This window comes from Protopterus annectens, chromosome 3.part1, assembly GCF_019279795.1.
Source record: "Protopterus annectens isolate FY-2018-M chromosome 3.part1, PAN1.0, whole genome shotgun sequence".
NCBI lineage: Eukaryota > Metazoa > Chordata > Ceratodontiformes > Protopteridae > Protopterus > Protopterus annectens.
In genome coordinates this window covers 506843969-506864899 of record NC_056732.1, presented here as the reverse complement: position 1 = coordinate 506864899, position 20931 = coordinate 506843969, and the positions used below count along the sequence as shown (strand labels likewise).

The 20931-nt window shown below is 37.9% G+C and overlaps 1 long non-coding RNA gene across 1 annotated transcript in view; it reads right to left on the bottom strand.

The window, feature by feature from the left end:
- Positions 1 to 20931, bottom strand: part of LOC122798191 — a 70346-nt gene that overhangs the window by 22320 nt on the left and 27095 nt on the right. The window contains exon 2 of the long non-coding RNA XR_006364224.1: positions 12775 to 12827. This is a non-coding gene — a long non-coding RNA (uncharacterized LOC122798191). The remainder of the gene's footprint in view (positions 1 to 12774; positions 12828 to 20931) is intronic.

Below are 20931 nucleotides of genomic sequence, written 5' to 3'. Positions count from 1 at the left end.
ATTAGGAGCAGCTATAAGGCCCTGCAGAACTGCAGTGGCAAAGCCTGCCCTGGATTTGGAGAAGAGAGGCAAATAATAATGCTTTGTGAAGGTAGGAACAGAGTTCCAAGTAGCAGCTTCTAGAATGTCTTTGGTTGGAACTCCCCTGAGAAAAGCTGCTGAGGTAGAGGCAGCCCTGGTGGAATGTGACCTGATCCCCTTGGGCAGAGGTTTACCATGGTGCAAGTAGCAGAAACGAATGCAGTGGCTTATCCACTTAGAAATAGTCTGCTTTGATATAGCCTTCCCCTCTGATCCTGCAGCAAATGCCACCAGTAGTTGCTCAGACTTTCTTAGAGATTTGGTCCTGTTTAAGTAGAATCTTAGTTGTCTGTGTACGTCCAATGAATGCAGAATATGCTCCTCCTTGTTCTGCGGATTTGGGTAAAATGTTGGCAGGTGAATTGTTTGGTTAAGAGCCACACTGGATACCACCTTAGGCATAAAAGAAGGATTGGTCCTGAGGGACACCCTGTCCGGGTAAAATGTAATAAAAGGCTCCACAGCCATGAGAGCCTGTAGTTCTGAAACCCTTCTTGCTGAATTGATTGCCAAGAGGAAAGCTGTTTTCCAAGATAAAAAATTTATATCCACAGTAGCTAATGGTTCAAAAGGAGGCAGGGTGAGTTTTTCCAGCACAAAATTGAGGTCCCACGCAGGAGTTGGTGATCTTCTGGGAGGCCTTAAATTTTTGGCCCCTCTAAGATACTGTTTAATCAGAGGATGAGAAAAGAGGGGAGGCTCTGTGTTGTAATGAAACGAGATGGCAGAGGCATGGATTTTTATAGAAGAAAAAGATAGGCCCTTGTCAAGCATCTCAGTCAAATATTGTAAAATCTGAGGAATATTGGGCTTTGCTGTGTCCATTCCTTGTGCTTGGTTCCAAGCACAGAATCTCTTTCAATTATCAGCATAAGATTTTCTAGTACTAGGCCTTCTGGCTTCCAAAATTACATCCATCACAGATTTACTGAGAGTTGTTGTTTGAATAATTAAATGATCAGCCATGTTGTAAGGTTCAGAGTCTGGAGCTGAGTGTGCAGAATTTGATTGTTCTGCTGAGACAGTAGATGAGGTATTTAAGGCAAGTACCAAGGAGGGAGTTGAGACATATCCCTTAGAATTGGGTACCAGTGCTGGCGAGACCAGTCCGGAGCAACTAGGATCATTTTTGGTTTTTCCTGTCTGACCTTTAGTAAGACCTTGGAGAGAAAAGGCAGAGGGGTAAAGGCATAGACTGATAGGTTTTTCCAACCGAAGGATAGGGCATCCACTTCCCATGCTTGTCTTTGATAAGTCCTTGTGCAGAATTTGTCCAGTTGATAATTTGGAGAAAGGCAAATAGATCTATGTCTGGGCTCCCCCATTTCTGTGTTAACATGCTGAAGATTTGTGGATCTAGTTTCCACTCATGCGGGGCCATAAGATTTCTGCTTAGGTTGTCTGCCAGAGTATTTTGTTTTCCTGGCAGGAATTGAGCTTGAAGATGAATTTGGTAAGTCAAAGTTGTGTTCCACAAAGCCATGGCTAGTCTGCAAAGGGGGTAGGAATGTGTACCCCCCCCTGCTTGTTTATGTACCACATAACCGTGGTGTTGTCAGTATTTATCAGTAGTTATCCTGGATGAAGTAAGTCCTTGAAGGCTGTCAGAGCATTCTGAACAGCTAGCATCTCTTTCTGGTTGATATGCAGATGCATTTGTTTTGGGCTCCATTTGCCCTGAATGCATCTCCCCACCAGGTGGGCCCCCAAGCATAGTCTGATGCGTCTGTAGTTAGGGTTTGGGTGGCAGGGGGTAGAGTGAATGACAGTCCCTTGTTTTGGTGACATGTCTCTGCCCACCAAAGAAACTCCTGTTGTAGGCAGGGAATGAGAGGAATCATTGTTTCCAGACTGTGACAATGTTGACTCCATAAACTTTTTAGGTACCATTGACGTTTCCTCATATGCAGTCTCACATATGGAATTAGTAGAATGCAGGATGCCATGAACCCTAAAGCCTGCAGAATTTGTCTTGCAGATAACTGGGTTTTTGTTGCCATTTGTTTGAAGTATGTTGTCAGTTGCCTTTGTTTGTCTGGCGTAAGGTAAGCCATCTGGGCAGTTGTATTCAAGCTTGCACCCAGGAATGTAATTATTTGACAGGGTACCAGTTGGGATTTATTTTCATTTAGTGTGTACTCTAGGCATGTTATAAGCCTTTTTACAAATGCCAGATGTTGAAGAAGAGTGTCTTTGTCCTCTGCTTGAATGAGACAGTCATCCAGATAAGGATAAATGTGTATGCTTCTTTGTCTGCAGAATGCAATTACCGGTGGCAGGCACTTTGTAAAGACTCTGGGCGCAGTAGATAAGCTAAAGGGCAGTGCAGAGAATTGGTAATACAAAAAACCTGCCTTGAAGCAGAGGTATCTTCAGCACGATTCCCTTATTGGGATATGCAGGTATGCCACTTTTAAGTCTAGAGTCATTAACCAAGCGTTCCTGCCCCGCATAGCCAGTAGCTGTTGTAAAGTCAGCATTTTGAATTTTGGAATGTCCAGGAACATGTTCAAAATCGATAAGTCCAGTATTGGATGCCAGGCATTGTCTTTTCTGGGTACCAGGAAAAGTCTTGAATAAAAACCTTGCCCTTTTTCCTTTTCTGGTACTGGTTGAATAGCCCCCATATCCACGAGGCACACAACTTGTTTCTGAGCCTCTGCCCACTGATTTTGTGGCAGATCTGGCCAACCGTTTGGAATTGGCAAAGTATGGAAATGAAATCTATATCCCTGGGATACTATGTTTAATATCCACTTGTCCTGGGTAATTAACTGCCAATTTTGAGCATGAAGTGCTAATTTCCCCCCAAGGGGGCTGCCAAAAGATAAGTGCTTGGTGAAGGTAGGGGAAAGTCATTGAGACAGCTTACTGTAGGGTTGTGCTTTGTTTCCTCCACATTTGGAGGTGGAGGCACCCTATTGCTTTGACCTGTAAGAACCCTGTGATTGGTATCTAGAGCCTTTTGAGCACCTGGATTGTCTTGAGTGGCTCTGCTGGATACAGGAAAGGACCAGTTTTTAGTAGGCCAGTGCCTACTGAACCTGGGTGGCTGCACTTGTAAGAAATATTTTACAGTTTGCATAGATTTAGCTTTGTCTTCCATTTTCTTTAAAACCTCTTCTACCTTATTACCAAACAGTATCATGCTGCAAGGGGGCATCCAACAATTTAGCTTTAACATGATCAGGCAGATTTTGCTCCTTGAGCCAGGCATGCCTTCTAATCACAGATCCAGTAACTGTGGCCCTGCAAGAGGCCTCCAAGGAATCAAAACCACATTGCAAATTATGCTTTCTGACCTGTTCTGCTGAATGCAATAATTCCTGTAATTCTTTATTTTCCACATAATCAGAAATCAACATCAATTTCTGTTTCAATAAGCCCATAACATGCTGTTGATATTTAAGCATATGAAACTGGCAGTTTAAGGCCCTAATTGCCAAGGTTGCAGACGTATAAACCTTCTTTCCCCATCTATCCAGCGCCCTGGAATCTCTATCAGAGGAGGTAGGATTTTTGGCTGTAGAGGCCTTTACACCTTTGGGACTCTGTGAGATAGTCTCAGGATCAGCAGCAGGATTTTTGTGGGAGTCAGGAACCCTGTAATATCTGTCTGGTTTACCAGGAGCCGGAGGTAGGGAATCAGGAGCCATGCTTGATTCCGAAAACACATCATCAACAATGTCTAATACAGGAGGTACTGCCAAAGGCCTATACTGAGGAAGAAGAAGGTAATCCCTAAGCCTCTTTTTTGAAATCCTGACTCTCCCAGTGAAAGTATGCAAGGTTTCTCCAAAAGAGTAATCCTCAGGAGGAGATGCAGATGGGATGGATTCTTCTGCATCAGAATCCTTATAGGGTGGAATAGAAAATTCCTGATCAGAAGAGGAATCAGAAGAAATGGAAACCTGATCTGAAGATTCATAATCAGTGCCTTGCCTAGACCTCTTAGCAGGGGGGGGGGGGTTTGGGAACCCCTGATCAAGGTAATTAAGTCCTCAGCCATTTTGATCATCTGTTTTTTAGGCATAGGGCCCTAAGCACGTGGCTCATGCGTCATTTTTTTAGACATAGAAGATGTTTTTGATCTTGTTTTTGAGGCTGGCGTCAGTTTTATATAAAAATGTTGAGGCCTGAAAACACCCTCAGAAGCCGGTGCCTGCTCAGCAGCTCCAGACCCATCCAAGGGAGAGACATCCACGGGTTCAGTACTCTGAGAATCTCACGGCATACCGGACTCCATATGGGTCTCGGTAGAGGCCTGCAACTCAAAAGTAGCAGGTATCAGGGGCTACGACTGGCTTAGGAGAAGTTTCGTCATCGGTTATGGACCTCGATGGTCTTTCTCTGTCTTTTTCTTTGCGTTTTTTGTGAACTCCGGTAGTCAGATTGCTAACCGATGACATTTCAGGGTAATTAAATCTTGATCCAAAATATTTAGAAGCAAAAATATACCGATGCTTAATAGTGTGTTGGTTAAATCTAGCACAAAACTGACAGCAAGGCACATTATGATCTGGATCTAGGCAAGGAATACAGTACAAATGAAAATCCTTATGAGGTATTTGCTTCCCACAAGTAATGCAATTATTAACTTTTACTGACAACGGTAAGGAGGAAGAAAAATTTCCCCAATGGGGTACTTAGCTTTAGTTGAAGACTTTGGTTCTGAAACTCGAATGCGAAAATTTCAGAGGTCGGCCGACAGGCACTTGCAAACTGCTTCTGCTTCGGGCACTGCATGGCAAGAAAGACTGAATAAAACGACGTCGGCTGCATGTTTTATACCCCTAGCAACCTGACGTCATGGAAGAGGAGACAGCAACTGACGCAGGACCCAAGACTTTGTTATTCAGGCCGACTGAGGGCAATCTGCCAGCAGACTACCCAAATGTAATGACTGCAACAGTGAAACATGAAGAACATCCATAGCATGCAAAGGCCAGGCCCTTTCTGACTCTACACACAGCTGTAGGCATTTGGCTATGGACTTAATGGTGTTGCTGTTAAACCTAGCACAAAATGGGCAGTTTGGCACATTGTGATAAGGTCCTAAACAGAACAAGTAATAAGACTGGTAGTCATTGTGAGAGATTTGTTTCCCACATGATAAGCAATTATTGACTTTCTCAAGCATTAAACAATTAGCATAAAAAAAAACTATAATAAACGAAGTTAAAGATAGTTCCGCAATGAGGGACAACAGGCTGACGAAACTCACATAAATGGTCTTGTGCATCAGATGAACACTGCAAGAAAGAACTGGAGATGTCACTGGCTGATTTACCTTTATACTACCCATGTCCTGACATCTGTCAGCAAGGACATCCACTTGCTGGGGGATGGTGAAAGACACTGGCATTTGGGCTGGCCGAGGGGGGATGGTGAAAGGCACTGGTATTTGGGCTGGCCGAGGGCTTCAACACAGCAGAAGTCCTCCAAGACTTAGTACTGCAACACTCACTGCAGTGAACATCACAGAATCTTAGCAATTAGGATGAACTTACTCCCAAAGATTCTGTGTGTTTCCTGCCCCTGCAGTACATTACACAGTAGAGCTACTCATCAGATAGATGAAAAATATGTGCACTTCATCTGATTCTCCCAAAAGCCAAGAGAAACACTACACGATAGGTCAACAATGAAATGAACATTATGCATCTCACACCTGGCCTATATTACCGGGAAGTTCTTTAACACACATAGTTACAGTGGAAGAACACTGAGCGTATGAGTCCAAAGAAAGAAATACAGAAAGCTTTGTAACCAACTGGAGATTTGAAGGTAATGACAGTCTTAACACTATTGAAGGAAAAATCACCACAACTTAAATCTTTTCACTTCTCATTCTTTTAGGTAATTACTAAATTAGGTGATAGTGCAAACCTGGCTGAATAATCTGTTCTACAATGTTCCTCATCGACTGTCTACCTATAGAATTTTCTGTATAAGTATAAACCATTCAGGCCTCAAGCAGATCTTAATGATGCATTCAAACATGGAATTAGTTATTAGCATTTTTTTTTGTATTTTGGAGTATGGTTTCAAAACTGCTGATTGTATGAAATCTGACTTTTTGCTCCTTAGCTCCTTCCTTGGCTCACAAAACTGGTACTGGATGCCCAATGCTGGCATTCAGACAATAGTGAATGATGTCTTCACATAAGTAAGTAATACTGTTGACCTTACCTCATATTTAGGTTCATAGGCTCATTGTTAAGCACAAGGCAACCATTCTGCAGATCATTACAAACCTAGATAATAACCCTTATTTAAAAGACCAATACAAAACAGACAAGTGGAGAAGTCTGACATGTAGTGGAAGATTGTTGTAGAGGTTGTAGGATACTTAGATATATGAATGTATCATGCCAACCTGTCTTACTTATCTGTTAATGAAGGTTTATTTTCTTAAACCAGACATTTGAGGAACAATTTGTTTTCTGAAGGAATAAAATATCAGAGTTGTCAGATTCTTCACAGCATTAAAGGGTAGACAAAGATTCTACATTGAGTATAGACAGAGGGCTGCCAGTCTGTTCTGAAAGTGAACATTTTTGATGCCACTGAGCTTTTTAGTTAGAAAACAGAGGTCTCTGAAGTTGGGTAATGTGTTTTATTTATTTATTTATTTATTTGAATTTCTTTTCCTGTATAGATTACTGATCAGTTCTGACCAATTTCAGTCTCAGCTTGGGGTTAGCATTCAAACTATTAGATGAGTACATAAAAGATATATAAACGATGAATACAAAAACAAGCATGAAATAAAATATTTACATGAACTTAATCAGAGTCAAGGTTGTAGAAATGGAGGAGGAAACAAGTATTAAGTGTTTATCAAAGGACGACAGCCAAAGTAGTTCACAGAGAGTAACAAGAAGCAAAAGGGATAAGTTTAGGTTATTTATCCAGAAGAACAGCAACTACATTTTGCAAGGTTTTAGTCACATCATATTTGCAGAGCACAGAATTTAGGAAAGGAGGAAGTGTCTTAAGTTCAGCAGGGAGGGATTCCTACAATTTGTGGTCAAGAATAAAGAAGGCATGGTTAGAGGTCTGCAGTTTGGATGAGGGGTTTGCATCAAGGGACTAAGTGACTAAGATGTCTGAGGTTGTAAGACGGATCAGGTCTTGGCTTTGAAGTTAGATAAAGGAAGGAATTCTCATGTAGGAGCATGAGCAATTGCGAACTTAGAAGAAGGTCTGCTTACTGCTTCACTGGAAGCCATTTTGATTTTTCAAGCATAATGCAGTTGTGCTGTTTCCTGAGGGGAGTAAGTGACGAGTGCATAGATTTTGTCTGAGATGGTTTGCAAGGCTGCTACAACAAGAACCTGGCTGTATTCACATTATGGGAGGAGGATACCCTTCCCAACAGCAGATACATAGATGCCAAAAGGGACGTTCTATTCAATAATGGGTCTGATGAGATACGAGCAGGGAGAAATTAAGACTTCCCTGGATGTAAAGGTGATGCCTTTAGAAATTAGATAAATCAGATAGAAGGCTTTCTGAACTACTGTACGGACATGAGGATCAAACAATTTTATCAACAATAGCACCTAGACCCCTTATGACAGTGCCTAATTGGAGGGGTGTGCCACCTATATGGTATGGAAAAATTCTTTGTTTACCCAAATTAAGTATAATACATTTTTCACATTTAATTTGAGACCATTGTCCTTGCACTGATTTTAACATGGTCTAATCCACATTATTGCCATTGTGCATCCCTGGAAGATAAAATAAAAACTTACAGTTTACAATCATCTGTGAACTTAAGATAACCATAGGCCACAAGTGTTGGCCTGATAGTCTGAGAAATATATGTCAAATAAGACAATGATCTACGTCCCTCTATTGGCATGTTACAGCAAAATCAGACGGGTGCAGCCATAAATCTTCCTTTTGTACTCAAACCTAATGTTGCTGCCCCACCACCCACCTTTCATTTTAAAAATATCCTCAACCATCAAAATGCTACCCCACATATACAGGGGAGTTGTTATCTTCAACTGTCAACATTTATACCCATAAAAGCTATTTTTAGAGGTGTTTTCCTTTCACATAAACATTCTTTGTATAACTCTATACTGTAAACTTTTGTTTACACAGTTCTAACCATTCAGTGTTTTAAGTGTTGAAGTTTAAAAGAAAAAAATACTCATTTGTGTACACTGTGTATGCCTAGCTACACCACTGAAAACAGATTCCACTGGATCATTAATGTTACAAGGTGCTAGACCTATGCCTACATCCCCCTTGTTGAATTCATGTATTGAAGTCATTTCACCTGGCACTTCCTCCTTGTAGCTATATTGTCCAAGTTATTATCTATAGCTCCCCTTTTACACTTGAGGTACCCCATCCTAGAAATAGGGAACTGGCAAATCAACACCTGGGAGTGTCTGGTTCTTAAGGAACTTCTGTTCAGAAGTCATGTTATACCTGCGTTGTATATAAGTTTCCAGTTTTCAGTTATCTACAAGACTGATCAGTTGCAACAAACTACTAACCCACTTCCATTTCAAAGAGAAGTTACAAAATACTACAGTTTTTTAATGCAGTACAGAAGTATATTACTTGTCATTTGAATTTTGGTTCATCCTCCAGTAATGGAGAAATAGTTAGTAAAATCCATGGAAATAAAGACAGAACTATTCTTCATATTGCTTCTCTACTATGATGACAGGTACTGGTAAAACTTTAAGAGAGTTGTGTGCCAAAATTTACATGATCAATCTAAAGTTCAAATCCCTCATCTTTCCACACAGCAGTGTAGTCAAAAGTTTTAAGCAGCTGTTGCACCCAAATATTACATGAAGTACCTTCACTAGGGTTTGAAACAACCCATTTCTTCAGTTATTGTTAAACATAAAATCATTGTTCTTAAGGTCATGTTAGGTACAGTCAAAAAAATTTCCCTTTTTCTCTTCTTTGGTTGCCTGCATTAAACATTTCTGCTAAATGCCTCTTATTTATTTAACTAGTGGTTGACATCAAAGCTTTTTTACTGTTCCACGGTGGGTGTAATTTGCTACCATTTGTGATTATATCATTGGTGGCCAAGTGGTTACTTTCCCAGAGAGGAAATACGATGTGCTGGGAGTTCATGCTTGTAAACTTAAAGACATTTTCATCTTGATGAACTGTGGGTCGACCCATATTTATATATCTAGATAGATATATTTACTTAGTTAATGAAACTTGCTTCCACTGTTGAAGGGACGCCCTTTTTCAAGGGTTTACCATCAGTCACTCACTCAGGCCAAATGGGAACTGTGGTGAAGTATTCATATTTATTCAAACCCTTATCTTCTCGTGACAAAACAAGTCCAACTGTCATACCATTACTAATTACAGTTCCCATGCCCATACATGTCAAGCAGAGCACCTCTTTGGCCCTCTTCAAAAGGATCCTTGACGATTGGATGGGAGAAAGGAAATACACCCCGGGGATCACATCAGTCGTCCTGCAAGACAGGGGTCCAGGGAAGTAAATAGTGTGGGAAGAAACAGCTAGGGAATTGTTATGGCTAGGCCTGTATAGGCCCTATGGCCGATAGCCTAGTACCAACCTATGAACCCATGAACCCATTAAACAAGTGGAAATGCCTAATTCAAACTAATGAAGTTTTTATCAGATAAATCTGTCTTTACTTGGGAAATGTTTCTTACCCCTATATTAATTAGCCAACTTATACAGCTACTAATCAATATTTCCAGCTTCATTAATTCCATCTCCCTTGACCAGCTAGTCCTTCTTCCCAACAATGTGTTTTTTAACCTTCTCAACTTTGTCCTGGTAAAGCCTTGGTTTGCTCCACCTACTTATTACCCCTTTCCTCTGAATCTGACCATATTTTTCTTAAAAATCTACTTTTCACCCTGCAAGAATCTCACAGAGGCATAGCTGGCTCAACCAGTACCTTGTGTCTGTACCACACAGTAGCACCCCCACTCCCTCAGTTATTCAAGTGCAGAAAAAGCAAAAAAAAAAAAAAATGCACTCCTTCTACTGATGCAGCAACCAGGTGGGCAGATACACCTTCCTCCTGCCCCAGCTATTTAATAGAAGAGGAAAAAATTCTACTAGTTATGTTGGCACACCATACAGGTTGCAAAATGCATGCCCCTTCCTTCTTGCCCCAGCAATGAAAGAGAGAAAAAAAATGCGATCACATATTTTAGTAAAAAAAAGAAAACATTTTTTTTCTTTTAAACTGTAACAAACTGCTTGTTTGGATGTTACAGTCAGTTTAGACCACACACACAGCAGTGTAGGTTTTCCTTAACAAAAAAACAAATAAAAAAAAAAAGCTGGTATTGCACTAAAGCTGATAATGAACTGGGATGATGGATAAGGTTACCACCTTTCTTTGTGGCTAAACCAGACTTAAGCCATACCTCTTGCACCTCCCACAACCCCACCCATGCCCCACCCACTTTCCACCCATTTTAGGATGTCATTGTCATATTAGTTGATGTGGAACACCCTCTTTTCCATTTGGGGTGCTTTTTTTTCCTGTGGAATTATAGTAAATCTGCCAATTTAATAAAATCCAATGGTCTGTTTCTGTTTTTGAAACAGAATACCGGAGTTTGTACCGTATTTTCCAGACTACCAGACAATTACTTTGATTTCCGGATATTCTGGAAAAAAACAGATAGGTGGCACCGCTAATAGTGGATCAGACGGCTGATCATGCCTCCTAACACTATGGGCCTTAGACAGTTGCTTCCCTTTACCCTGCCCTAGCTAAGCTAGTGGAATCTCACTATATTAAAGATTTTTCAAAAACATTTTACTTATGACTTACCATTCTACTACAAAATCAAACATGAGTTTGACTCCTGTCACAATGATGATTTGAATACATATCAGAAATGTATTCAGTTCATGAAAGTGGAATCAAAGCACCCTACAAGGATCAGTTCTAAGCCTCTTATGCTGTGGCATCTACTTTTCAGATGTGAAGACAAAAACCAAAGGTCTATGATTAATCAAGTTTGCTAATGACTGCAAACAGGGTTGTGTTTAACAATCGTGGATTTACCCTAAATGCTGTCTTGGTACCTTTGGGAAACAACATACTTCCTCTTATGATGAAATTGTTATCACCTCAGAACTGATTCGGTCATTAGAGACCTGTCTGTGTTTGTAGATAAACTTTCAACCACCATGTCTCAGGTGTAATTTGGAAATTCTTTCTGTCTCAACTTATTCTTAGGGTGTCTCTTTTACATCCAAAGAAGGCATCATCCCACTTTATTCTTCCCATATCAGACCCATCACTGAGTATTGTGCCTCCTTTGAAATGCACATCAGTAAGCAGAAAAAAATAAACTAAAAGGCCTCAAAGATACCTAATAAATTCAGTTAGTGGCAGAGTCTGTCCAAGTTATCCGAAACTGCTAAAATCTCTCTCTGCTCAGTTTCTCATATATACTACTGCAGGGAGATCTGTGTTTAGCCTTCCAGACCATGAACAACCCCACTTTTTACAATCTACTCTACAGTTAAAAAAAAAAATCAGTGGTATAACTAACAACCACTCTAAAAACCTAAACATCCATTGTCACCTTAATAATACTTGCTAGCAGGACAGGTACTCAACCCATCACATCCACTGCTTCTGGAACTAACTTCTCTTGCATATCATGTAAAGTAATTTCCTCATTACCATCTAAATTACTTGACAATTGGATGGGAGATTGCAAATTCAAACTGGAATATGTGGCAACTGTCTAAGCCCTAAAGGGAATTAGCATTTTTAACTGCTGAGTGACAGAGCTAAGCTTCTCCAAACTATTTAGGCTGGAAGTGTAAACTACATCTATAAACACATGAATCATTGTTTGTAGCAATGCAGGCATGAAATCAACGCTGGTCTTTGTAGTAGCTGAGGTACAGTTGGTGAGATGTGCGGTGGGAATAAATACAGATTAGATGAGTAAAACTCAAATGTTATTATTTACTTTCATAGTGACAATCCATAATGGAAAAAAAATACTAACTGAAAAAGATAAAAAAATAATCAACTATAAATAATAAACAGAGTGATTTGAAAGAAAAGACAAAAAGTCTAACAATCTTAAAAGGTTAGCCTAACTTGTTTATATTTTCATTATTCATTTCACATAAATTCCCAGTACTGAATATATAATGTACAAGATCATAACATTTCAAACAGTGGAAAAGGAAAAGGCACAATAAATCATAAGCAATCAATACACTAAATTTGTGGAAAACATAGAAATTTAGCAATCTGATAGGGCTTGACTGACGATTACATTTTTCATAATTCATTTTACTCAGATTCTTAGTACTGAATGTACAATGATCCAAATCATACAATTTTAAACAATGGATTTTTGTCATTAATTTTAAATGCATTTTCAATTAAAAGCAGAATAAATACAGCAAAGTTCTATCATTTTGAATACCTCTTTATAGACATACAACTGCACTAATGCATAGCAAAATCTAAATTCAAGGTTATGCTACTAAGAATGAAAAAGTTATTTGAGAAGCAGAACATAGCTTTGATTTTGCAATAAGCGTGGTTACAAAGTGTTTTTCGTTGCTGACAAAGCAAGGAAAGAACAGAAAGTATTAATCCTATAGATCTATAGGGATAAGGACAGCAAGACAGACAGTCATTAGTAATGAGCACCTCTACTTACTGTTGTAAGTCGGTTTTGAATTCATCTCATTTAGACCGCTGCTGCCACTGCCCCTAAATAAATGTTAAGTGTAAATTTGACACTGATGTAACAATCTTTGTTTTTCTTGGTTAAACATTTTTTCAGTATCAGTGCATCACATTTTGATAAACATTGCTGCACAATTTGTAACCACTAGTTGACTGCTCATTAACATACGTCTTTACTTAAGCGAAAAACAGCAAGGCTTCTATGCACATGCAAAACACAAAAAGGAAAACCATGAAAAAGGAACAGATATTATTAAAGAATGTACTCTTAGTAAATTATCATTTAACATTTGTTTACTGGGAAATTCCAACTTGGAACAAAGCCAATTTTCAGCAGAGGCCTGGGGAGAAACACTCAAGACATATGCCTTTGTAATGTGGGAGGAAACCCACACGAACACAGGGAGGATATGCAGACTCAACACAGAAGGTACTCCAGCTGAGAATCGAACTAGAGAACCTCTTGCTGTGAGGTGACAATGCTACCACTGCATCACTGCGCTGTCCATTGAATGGATGGTCAGTTTAAAGTCTGTTAAACTGAAGACAAGTTGGAGTGAGGGAGATAAAGATAATGGCTCAAATTCAAAAAGCTGACTGTCAGAAGTATTTGAATGACACTATGTCCAGTAGTGTAGCAATGATATTCTGCAGATCACAGACATGATAAAGCCATCATGTGAAACATCTCAGTAGAGGATCATTATGTCACTCAGTCCAAAACTAGTGTAGGAAGAGCTAACCGAGCTAGTGTCCTCCAACCAACCCAAGAAACTCAGTTATGCAGAAACCTACTAAGATGCAGACACACACACACACACACACACACACACACACACACACACACACACACACACACACACACACACACACAGCTTCACAGTATTTACCTGCCACAGTGCTAGGAGTGCTGCTGTTCTCATTGATATTTGTCACTTCATTTCATGAAATGGGCAAATATTACACAACATGCCTATGACTCTGACTTAACTGCTCCACCGATAACATCTGAACTTCATGCCATGACACAAGTGACATTTATGAAGCAACCCTTGAACAGTCTCAGCTGCTACTTAATTCTAAAAAGGTTAAACTAATGTCATTCATCTCAAAGCAATGTTCTGCAGAAAAAAAATGACTTTAACATAACATCAAGAAATAGCACTAGTATAGAATTATTCTCCACACTAAACTTAGGGGAGTCGTTATTTATAAGAACTTAGATTTTTGACATCCACGCTATATATACAAGCAATAAAAGTAAAAAAAAAATAGATTTTGTTCACAGAATTAAACCTTTCCTCACCAAACACAGTCAAAAGGCTATTGTTCTTGCCCATCTAATACCAGGCCTACTGTAAGCTTTTCCTACCTTCACCAATCTACTGGTTACTCAACTCACCATGATAGAACACTTTTAGAATAAAATAGCTTCACCACTGGTCTTGCACAATATGTTTCACTACTGCCTAGTCATCTGACAACTCAAATATCTATCAGCCACATATCTCTCCATCTCATCTCTCATACAGTGAAACGTATCTGGTGACTATGGTTGCTCTAAAGCAAAGGTATTAACTACATGCAAAAATCCAGCAAAAGATCTGAAGATGTAATTGAATTATGTGTCCAAACCTGGACAAAATCCTTCAGGAAGTCTTTTTTACCAAAATTCATGCTCTGCCAGGGCTCTTCCTCTCTGCTTAATTTCTCCTTATTTTTTCCAAACTTGGAGTCACGTCTCTGTAACAGATGTACTTTACGTCATGATTAAATGCACATGCTGCTTGAGAAATTCACCTTTCATAATTCAGTAATAACAATGTCACATGTATCAGTTCTTCATATCAGATCTTACTACACACTTAAACATTTGTTGAATTTTAATCAGCTGCATTTTTGCAGTTAGGTTAACTGAATTACTTGCTTGCATATGTATTACATTTCTGGCATTATTTCTTTTGAAATTTTTTATGCTGGGCCTCTGCTGAAATGTTTTTTTTTTTCCCAGTCAGTCTTTAATAGTCAAGAAAAACAAGCAAATAAATAATTACAAATAACTATATACATGCATACATACATAAATACATTTCATTTTGGAAGGTAGGTCCATAAAGACTGAAGTCTGACCAGTAGCCATGCCAAGTTATTGAAGAATGCTTTACCTCCCTAAAACATTTCAATCAAAGAAAAAGACATTTTAGAAATGAAAGACGGGAAAAGGAGTTGGATAAAACATTTGTAACATAAACATTTCGATTTTGAGTCTAATACGGGTTTTTATGAAAGACATGGAAATGTCAGTTCAGATAGAAATATCAGCCATTCCTTAAAAGACTTGACTTTTCATTCAGAAAAACTAATTGTTTAAGATAAAGACACTTCAGATTGACAATTGTTATATTAAGAAATATTTACAACTAAATATCATCTACAGGGACTTTGTATTTTTAAGTTTCCATTTGGTTTGGATTATAATAATTAGATGTATAATTAGTTTGTTGAGATGTTCGATCATCACAGTTTCAAATTAATGCAGAAGATTATTAAATTTAATGAAGCTAGAATCAAAGGGCTGTCCAGGAAAGTAGATAAATTAAATTTAGATATCAAAAATGATTTAATTTTTGATCAATGGGAGGGTTTATACACGGAAACTCTCACCAATAAAGAGAAAAACTGTAACAACACTTTTAAGAAAAAAAAACAGAAAAGGTTGGAAAGGGATGTTAAACAGTATGATAATAAGGAATGATATCCTATAAAATTAATGCTTTTGATAAGGGGCCTAGCTGTGTTAGAAATGGAGAGAGACAGTAAAGTGATAATGATGCAAGTCCATCACCTAAGAATAACCAAGGGAGAACACAGATTTTCGGTCACTATACCTCTCAGAAACACAGATAGGGTGGAATCAGTTTTACAGAGATTCAGGGCAAACAGGTTATCATATTTAGGGACTGCCCTGGAGGGAAGAGGAAAGGAGAAGAAACTTCTAGCAAAAGAGAAAAACAAGATAGTTTGCACTAAAAATGGGTTTAATATTTATAACTTTACACACAGAAATAACTGATGAATATTTTACTTTATTTCAAAAAGGACTGAAATCTGCACCTCAGACTAACTTTGATGTAGTAGATAGTTTGGCTGAAGTGAAATTTTCACTTGAAAATTAAATTTGGTCATCTTATTTGATACAAAGCAAAGTGGGCTGACTAGTATAGTGAAACCAGATGAGGAGTTTAGGAAGAGAAGTACTTTTAATCCCCAGCTCCACCCTGTACTTAATGTCCTTGATAGGGCCATCACTGAAGATATTTATCGATCACGTGTTAATTCTCAAAATAAACATTTTTTTTCATTCTAATCTTAACAAAAATGAAAGAGAGTTATTGGTGAATTTAAGAAAAGACAGGACTGTTTGCATTTTAAAGCTGGATAAGAGAGGATATTTTGTTCTCATGTAGTCTGCTAATTACACCAGTACTCTGAGTGATATACTGAATGATTCTAATATCTACTCCCTGGCTTCTTTGAATGAGGTTTCCATAGCATATTAGAGAATAGATTCTTATTTGGATGAATTCTGTATGATCAAAGAGTTAATATGGAGATGTATAAGACTTTAAAAGTAGAGAGCCCTATTACTCCTACCATTTTTGGCCTCCCCAAAGTCCATAAAAATGTCATCAGGCCACTTTTTCGACCTATAGTGGCAGTCAGGGGATCCAAAACTCATTCCCTGGGTGTATGTACTGACTGTTTGATAAAAAGAGTATACTAGGAAGTCCCCCATTTGCTAAAAGATTCCTGGGACTTCCTAGGAAGGCTTAAACAAGAGTTATAGACCTTAGGAATTGATTTTTTAACTACAAACGTGATGGGCCTCTTTACTTGTATCCCTACAAATGAAGGTTTAGAGCAATTTCATAACAGTTTATTTTGATGGATTAACTTTTGAAATTATAAAATCAATTTAATTGTAGAATTTATGTCCATCATTTTAGATCATAATTATATTTTTCATGAAGGTGAATACTATAAGCAAAAACAAGGGGTTGCCATGGGGGCTTACTGTGCCCCCTGTTATGCAAATTTGGTTCTGCTTGATTGGGAAAGTAACTCCATTTTCACTTCTGAATATTATGTGAACATCAAGTTGTACATCCATTATTTGGACAATATTTTCATTTTATGGGGGGGGGGTTACAAGCATCGATTTATTATTTTGTCAACTATCTCAATCATTCTTCCAGTTTTTTAAAATTCAGTCATAATTTCAATTTTCAAAAAAGTAATTACTTAGACACTTTAACTTCACATACCCATCAAGGTTTTAAATCATTAACATACAGAAATCCCACATTTAGCAATTCCTATTTAGATTTTATGAGCAATCATCACTCTTTGTCATAAGAAGAATTTAGTCAAAGGGCAATCCATTCACATTGCCATGATGACATCTCATTATGAGGATTTATCTAATGAACTGGATATTGTGGTTAAGATGTTTTTGACCAGGGGATATCCCTTTGATTTAGTTAATAATATTAGAAATTATGTTCAAGCTGAATGGGGAAGGAAATATAACCCCCTTTTAGGTACTTGGATGGAAAGGTTCAACTGTGGAGTTGAGAGTGCCAACTATGAAAGTGTATTGGTTGTTAGTCCCCAAACAGAAGAAATTAAAGATATCGTAAGAAAAAATTGGAATATTTTTAAATCTAACCCTGGCATCTATCAACTGTTAGGAACGGAACCTAGATTAATATATAGGACAGGACGGAACCTCAAGGAATGGTTTGAGGGGGACCATTTAGGTTTTACCAAATACATTTCTCAAAGAACTGGATTGAGCAAATGTGGAGCTTGTCTACAATACTTTTATATTTTAGAGGAAATGTTTTAAGTTTTGGAAAATCCTTCCCACACTAAAGTAGAGTTTGTCAAAGGTAACTCTTCTTCCTAATTTGTGGTATGGTATGTCTTTCAAAATGTTCAGGGTGCACTGTCATTTATGTAGGCAAAACTGAGGGGAACCTCCAAAAGAGGATTTATGAACATCTTTATAATATCATGGAGATGAATGACAACAATGCTTTATTCAAGCATTCATTAATTTGCCCTGATTTTAAGAAATTTATGTTTGCCATATTGGAAATGATTAACATAAATCCTAGAGGTAGTGACCCTAAAATGATTCTTGAGTCAAAGGAAGTAAGATGGCAATTAAGGCTTCAAGCTACACAGTTTCTTGGGATTAATGAAAACATTTCTATTCAGCCTTTATGAGTAATGAAATCTCATTTAATGAACCGACTTTTAATATGATTTTTAATATTTAACTATTTTTTAGTGACATGGAATTTTTTATATGTGATAAGATTCTATTAAATTGAAAAAATTTTGAAAATGAATTTTCACCTTGCAATTTTAATATGTTTTACATAATTTATTCATGGTTGATTTTAATCAGGTTCAAACATTTTCTTGTGTAACAGGTTTTATAATCTTTGATCATGTGTAATATTATTTTTTAACTTTTCATTTTTCCTGTTTATTTGGGGTGGTTTGGTCCTTTAAGAAATGGATTAATTACTTAGATGTGAATTTTCAATCCAATCAGTGCCGTGGTGATTGTATTTAAATGCTGTTCTTAGAGTACTGATTTAGATTCTGATGAAGTCCACATTGTAAGGACAAAAGCGCTTAATTGTTTTATGTTTCCTAATAAATATTTTTATTGAAGGGATCCATCTGTGGACTGCTATGATTTTGGCAGCGAGTGTTTCCTTTTTTGATTTATTTTAGTGTCTTATAATGCTCTACATGTTTTAAGTTTTGCATTTGTGACATTCTAATATTTTGAAAGAGCTGGCTAACAAGTAACTTGGGGGAAAATTCAGTGGAACAATTATGTGGTGCAAACATGTGAAATATGATAGTTATAAATTAAACAGTATGGGGTAATTCTTGGAATTGGGGATGGGATGGGAGTGAAGTAGGTCACAACCCCATTTAGCATGCGCCAAGCATCCTGAGCATGTATAGTTCACTCAGGCTCCAAAAGGATTAGCAAGATAAACCACGCTATTTTAATGGGCAATATAAAACTGAAAAAAATATAAAGCAGGACTAGAACAAAAACAGAGTACAAATATTGCAATAAGTGAAAAAATACAACGGTGCAACTCCATTGTCAGCTAGCTACAGTGAGGGATATGCCACAATAGATGACAGTTCATATAACGTAAGTTGCTGATGAGGGGGGTGGGGATGCAAAATTAGACTATATAAAGCAATATTGGTAGTTATCACTGGACACCCCCCACCACCAAACTGAATGACAAGATATCTGTTAACAGTGTTTTGATTGTGAGGGCAGCAAAGTTATGATTATTTTAAAATATATGTAGTAGTATTCTGTTAGTATAATGATGTTTGGATATTTTAAGCTAATACCCATGCATTTTATGAAGAACAACACTATTATTGTTTGTTTTGAATTAAATGATGTATGACTGTAATTACTGAATTTATTTTTAATTAAGTGGTTCTGAGGAAGGTTTTAATGTGTGTGAATGAAAGCACTTAACCTTTAGTTCCAATAAATAGTCTAGTGATGTTGAGTTCTCTCTATGATTATTGGTGCAGTGGTGCAGCTGTAGCATTGTCACTTCACTGCAAGAGGTTCTCTGGTTTGATTCTTGGCTGAGGTGCCTTCTGTGTGGAGTGTGCATGTCCTCCCTGTATTTGTGTGGGTTTCATCTGGGAGCTCCGGTTTCCTCCCACATTGCAAAGACATGCATCTGGAGTGTTTCTCCTTGGGCCTCTGCTGAAAATTGGCTTTGCTCCAAGTCAGACTTTCCTAGTCAACATTTGTTAAATAAATTAATAAAATAAATATTGTTTTATGTCATATGGTTTGTCTTACAAAATATTACAGAATTCCCAGTTATAATCATGATTTGCTGGTACCTAACCTTCTGGATAATTGTTTTGAGCAATGGTGCATTTCAAAATATACTGGTTGTATGCTTCTAGGTACATGCCATAATAATGTATGCTACCAGTAGAAGGATGAATATCCACAGCAGGTAACATCAAGTGTTTAAGGAGCTTCAAGCCATGTTTCCTCATTCTTTTTATTCATTCAGTAATTGCTGATCTTATTATGCAGTGCTGTTATTTACTGCATTTACTTGTTAATATTTTTGAGTTTGTGTTATTTATACGTCTGCTTTCTTAACTCTTAATTCTGAAGAAGTCTTTGTTACTACATATGAAAATGCTTAACTTGAGAATAAAGATACTGAAGTCAATTATTGCTAGTGTTCCCTTTGGAACTAAATCTGTGGTATCACTATTTTAGAATGGTAAATTTTTCGTCACTCTTATATTGAGCTGGTAATAGGGTCATGGGTTCATAAATAGTTACCAGGCTTGCAGTGGGGAACCTGGTTCAAATTCCCAGTTGCCCACAAGCACTTCTAGTTAACTGACTTGCTCCAGGTCACACAGGAGGCAAAAGAGGACTGAAAGTATCAAACCTTGTACCACATGAAATAATCTCCTGCTCCAGCTGGCAGACTAACCTTTTGTACCAACTGCCAGTGTTCCTAATGTTACTGTTTGATTCCATCACCTTATTTTCACTGTTAGTCTCCCTATTATTTAACATGCATACATACATATACATGTTAGATTCTGAGGATAGATTTCCTCCCTGTCCGGTTTGTTGAAAGGTCATGTGATTGACAGTGATGAGAGATCACTGTAATACATCAGTTGGGAAATTGTTCTTTCATTTTTATTGTGAAATCTCAGAGATATGTACATAAAAACAGTGTTTTTAGCTTGTGTGCTCTGAGTTTGTGTTGGAGCATGAGTATTTGCTGCTGGTGTTTTCTGTTTCCTTTTATGACTGGAACGCCATAACCCCACAATACAGTCAGAAAAAAATTGTCAGAATTATGGCAGTGTTACAGAAATACTATTTAAAAGGTAAGGTACAAGATTAGGGTTAGCAGGTATTAGCGGGGTGGATGGGGGGCTTTGCCCCTTGACTTAGCACACTTCAGATGTTTCTTTCTGATCAAAAGAAAAGAAAAGAATCATACACTGAAAG